The following is a 6,000-nucleotide window of genomic DNA, read 5'->3' on the forward strand; positions in this document are numbered from 1 at the left end:
ATTTAACCTCACACCTAAAGAAACTAGAAAAGGGAGAACAAACAAAACCCAAGGTTAGTAGAAGAAAGGAAATAATAAAGATCAGAGCAGAAATCACATGAAATAGACACAAGCAAACAAACAAAAGATCAATGAAACCAAGAACCAGTCCTTCGAAAAGATAAAATTGATAAACCTTTAGCCAAATTCATCAAGGAAAAAACGAGAGAGGACACAAATAATATCAGAAATGAAAGAGGGGAGGTAACAACTAACATCACAGAAACACAAAGAATTAAGAGACTATTCTGAAAAATGATATGCTAACAAATTGAATAAGCTAGAAGAAATTGATAAATCCCTTGAAACAGGGGCGCTGGGTGGCTCAGTCAGTTGGGCATCTGCTTTCGGCTTCCGTCATGATCCCAGGGTCCTGCTTTTCCCTCTCTTCCTTGCTTGTGCTCTCTTGCTATCTCTGTCTTTCTCTCTCAAATAAATAAAACCTTTAAAAATTCCTAGAAACATACAATCTTTCAAAACTGAATAATGAAGAAATGGAAAATCTGAACAGACTGGTTACTAGCAAAGAAATTGAATTGGTTATCAAAAACTCCCAACAAAAAGTCCAGGACCACATGGATCACAAGGGGAATTCTACTAAACATTTAAAGGAGAGTTAACATGTATTCTCTTCAAACTATTATGTGTGCAAGGACACACACACAAACATACACAAAATAGAAGGAAGGAAAGCTTGGAAATACATTCTATGAAGGCAGCATTATACTGATAGTAAAACCAAAGACACTAAAAAAACAGAAAACTACAAACCAATATGCCTAATGAACATAGATACAAAAATCTTCAGCAAAGTATTAGCAAACCACATTCAACAATACACTAAAAGGATCTTTCACCAAGATCAAGTGAGATTTATTTTGGGGATATAAAGATGTTTCAATATTCACAAATCAATCAACATGATATAACACATCAGCAAAACCAAGGATGAAAATCACATGATCATCTCAATAGATGCAGAAAAAGAATTTGACAAAATTCAACATATGTTCATCATAAAAACTCTCAACAAAGTAAGTTTAAATGGAACACACCTCAACATAATAAAGGCCACGTATAACAACCCACAGCTAACAGCATACTCAATGGTGAAAATTGAGAGCTTTTCCTCTAAAATCAGGAACAAGACAAGGATGTTCACCCTCACTAATTTTATCCAACATAGTACTGAAAGTCCTAGCCACAGCAATCAAACAAGTAAGAGGCATTCAAATTAGCAAGGAAGAAGTATAACTGTCACTATTTGCAGATGACATGATACCATACACAAAAAAAACCTAAACTCCACAAAAAAAAAACTATTAGAATAAATGAATCCATAAACTTGCAGGATACAAATTAATACATAGAAATTGATTGTATTTCCATACACTAATAATGAAGTAGCAGAAGTAGAAATTAAGAAAACAATTTCATTAAAATTACACCCAAAAGAATAAAATGTCTAGGAATAAACTTAACCAAGGAGGTAAAAGATCTGTACTCTGAAAACTATAAGACCCTGATGAAAGAAATTGAAGATGACACAAATAGAAAGACATCCCATGCTAATGGATTGGAACAATTAATATTACCAAAATGTCCATGCCACCCAAAGCAATCTACAGATTCAATGCAATCCTGATCAAAATACCAACAGCATTTTTCACAGAATCAAAGCAAATAGTCCTAAATTTTGTGTAGAACCACAGAAGGCCCTGGATAGCCAAAACAGTCTTGAGAAAGAACAAAGCTGAAAGTTTCACAATTCCAGATTTCAAGATATACTACAAAGCTGTAGTGATCAAAACAGTGTACCAGAACAAAAGCAGACACACAGACCAGTAGAATAGAATAGAGAGCCCAGAAAAAAAAAAAAAATGCTTTTACGATTAATTAATCTAGGACAAAGGAAGCAAGAATATACAGTGGGGAAAAGGCAGTCTTTTCAATAAATGGTGCTGGGAAAACTGGACAGCAGCTACATGCCAAAGAATGAAACTGGACACCTTTCTCATGGCACACACAAAAATAAACTAAAAAATGTATTAAAGACCTAAATGTGAGATATGAAACCACAAAAATCCTAGAAGAAAACAAGCAGTAACTTCTTTGGCATCAGCCTTAGCAACATTTTTCTAGATGTGTCTCGTCAGGCAAGTGGACCAAAAGCAAAAATAAACTGTTGAAACTACATCAAACTAAAAAGTGTTTGCACAGCAAAGGAATCCACGAACAAAACAAAAAGGCAACCTGCTGGGTGGGAGAAGATATTTGCAAGTAATATATCTGATAAGAGGTTTATATCCAAAATATACAAAGAACTTCTACAGCTCAAGAACAAAAAAAGACAAATAATCCGATTAGACAATGGGCAAAGGACCTGAATAGACATTTTTACAAAGAAGACATATAGATGGCCAACAGGCATATGAAAAGATGCACGACATCACTCATCATCAGGGAAATGCAAACCAAAACCACAATGAGGCATCACCTATCACCAGTCAGAATGGATAGAATCAAAAGACAAGAAACAAGTGTTGGGGAAGATAGGAGAAAGGAACCCTAGTGCACTGTTGGGGAAAATGTAAATTGGGGCTGCCACTGTGGAAAACAGCATGGAAGTTTCTCAAAAAAATTAAAACTAGAAATATCACATGATCCAATGATTTCCCCTCTGGTTGTTTACCAAAAGAAAATAAAAACACTATTTAGAAAAGATATATGCACCTCTGTGTTTACAGTATTATTGTCAATAGTCAAGATATGGAAGCAACCCAAGTATCTGTCAAAAGACAAATGGATAAGGAAGAAATGGTATATACATATGATGGAATATTACTTGGCCACAAAAAAGAATGGGTCTTATCATTTGCCACAACATGGATAAGCATGAGGGTATTATACTAAGGAAATAAATTGGGCAGAGAAAGAAAAATACCAGGTGATTACACTCATATTTAGAATCTAAAAAACAAGACAAATGAACAACAAAAAACCCAAACCAACCAACAAACCAAGAGACTCTTAAATACAGAGAACAAACTGATGATTGCCAGTGGGGAGGTGGGTGGGGGGAATGGGAAAAATACATGAAGGGGATTAAGAGGTATAAACTTACAGTTATAAATAAGTGATGGAGATAAAAAGTACAGCATCAGGAATATAGTCAATAAAAATGTAATAACATCAGATGGTGAAGAAACATGGTGACTACACTTACCATGGTGAGCACTGAGTAATCTATAGACTGTTTAATCAATATGTTGTACTCCTGAAACTAATATATCATTGTATATTAATTATATTTCAATAAAAAACTAGAATACATGCCACATAATGCTTTGTAGGCTTATTTTCTTTACATAATAGTACCACATACATCATTTCAATATATATTATATATATTATTTTCTTTTTTTAAATTTAAATTCAATTAGCCAATATATAATACATCATTCATTTTTTTTTTTAAAGCAGGCTCCACACCCAGCATGGAGCCCAATACATGGCTTGAACTCATGACACTGAGATCAAGACCTAAGTGATATCAAGAGTCTGACACTTAACTGATTGAGCCACCAAGGTGCCCCTCAATATATATTCTTAATGGCTATGTAGTCTAACTTTCATCTCCCCTTTAGATATTTATGTTACCAATAAATATATGAACTAGGGGTCCCTGGGGCTTCTGTGGCTACAAAGTCTAATTGGGATCAGAAGCAGGAGCTCAGACAGCAGGATTGGCCTTATTCTCACACTGGCCATCCATCAGTAGCTACCTATACCCAAAAAGAGATTTCCGTACCTGATTCTCTACGGTGAATGAAACCTGTGCATTTGTCTCTGCTCTTCTGAAACCCCACTAAAATGGCAGTAAATAAAGTACAAATCCTCAAAGACAAGGAGAACAGGAGAGGCACCATCAATGGACAAGAGAGGGCACTATTTGGGAAGTAGAAAGCAGAGGAACAAGTCACATAGTGGTTTTGAGCCTGGGTTCTGGAGGGAAGTGCTAGATCCATGGCTTTGTAACCTTGAGCAAGTCACTTAAACTCTCCATGTCCCAACAAAAAGTTGGAGGAAATATTAGTACCTACCCACACAGTAGAGAGGAAGAAATGACACATTACATCTTAATTACTTAGGACAATGTCTGTTGGAATTGATGCTTAATAGCAGCCATAGTATATGCTTTCGTTACTGCTGCTGTTCTGGAGAGACTTGAGACCTCAGCTGGAAGTAGGGGAAGCTAAAAAGAGCAAATCAATTCAACTGAACTCCAACTGGAGGCAACGGTGAGACCTGGCAGGAAAGATTCCCAATTAGCCTCCAGAATGCTAATTGCCAGGCTTATAGCCATCAGGCAGGAATGTGGAGACTTCTCTCTGGAAAAACAGCCTCTCCAAATAAAGACCTATAGATACTGACACTGAGGCATGTCAACAAAACAGGCTCATTTCTCACTGCTCAGTCAACACCCCACCCTGGCATCCTCCTCCCCTCACCCCCACACAGAGGTTCCAGTCAGCATTTAGTGTCTCATCCTTGAATATCAATGGGCAAGTCAAGACCAGACATGTGAAGGGCAAGTCTCTCACACAAAAAGATAGAGAAGCAAACTTACTAAACAGAAAAGGAGCACAGAGTAAACAGGAAAGTACAGGTAGTAGGAGAAAAATTTAAGAACAAGCCATAATTATACATCTCCAGAGAGATGAAAGTATAAATAAAACCAGGGAAACAAAAACAAGACTATAAAAAGAAAGAAACAATTTGAAGACAGAACTTTGCAATACTACAAATATGATAGCTATTTTTTTTTTAATTTCAGGGGAAACAGAACAACAAAGCTGAAATTTATCTTAGAAATTATTTATTGATCAATTGTTCCAATGGGGCGCAAAAAAAATGGAGATCTGGAAAAGACAACGGGTTTGCCTAAGGTGGTAACACTAGAACTTGTACAAATTAAAGGAGGGAATTCATACAAAGGGCTTGGCAGTAGGAAGCACTCAATAAATTTTAGTCTTAATAACATTCATTAAGGGTTTATTATTTATAAATGACACCTCAATAAAGCTGTTTAGAAATTTTAAGAGCTTAAATGTATTAAATATAGAGCAAAGAGCTTTGGTTTATAGGGATTATTGTTTATGCTCACAACTCCTAAGTCTTATTGTCCCTGCTTTATAAGTTCAAAAAAAAATCCTGGCATTAAGAGAGTTTAAACTTGCTCAAAGCTTACCCTAGTTACTGAGTAGTGGAGCAGGGCTGACTCCAGAACACTGGTTTGTGGCAGAGCCAAGGTCTAGTTCTAAAAGAATCACATCAAAACCCAAATGGGCAGGATTCCCACTGGAGTTGAACCAATGATTTAGACCAGCATCGCCTAGTTCAAAATATAACTTAAACAACATAAATAATTTTAAGTTTTCTAGAGCAATACTAGCAAAAAAAAAAAAAAAAAAAAAAAGAGGTGAAATTAATTTCAAAAATATTCAATGTATCCAAAATAGTATCATTTCAATGTGTAATATAAAAACATTAAAGGGATTTTTTTATTCTAAATTTCTGAAATCTGCAAAATAATTTACCTTTATCACATATCGCAGTGTAGGTTAGCTGTATTTCAAATGCTGACTAGCCACATGAGGCAGGTGACTACAGTAACGGACAGGCACATCACAAACCAGTGAGAGCAAGCGAGTGATCAGGGCTAAGCTCAACCCTCACAGCTTCTCAACTTGTGCAACTGGCTGCAGGGATCACTGAGCCAATCATGGAACTAATGAATTCCCTCTTAACCTCAGGCTCAGCAGCTCTGGAATACATCCCCTGACTCCACCAGAATGTACCCCTTGTCTGTGTTTCCTAAATACCCTGTATTACTTCTATCCTAGCAGTTATTGATGTGCAGCTATGGAGCGCAATGGTTAAGAAAGAATTCTTGAGACA

This window comes from Canis lupus, chromosome 12 (genome assembly GCF_011100685.1).
Source record: "Canis lupus familiaris isolate Mischka breed German Shepherd chromosome 12, alternate assembly UU_Cfam_GSD_1.0, whole genome shotgun sequence".
NCBI classification, from domain to species: Eukaryota; Metazoa; Chordata; class Mammalia; order Carnivora; family Canidae; genus Canis; species Canis lupus.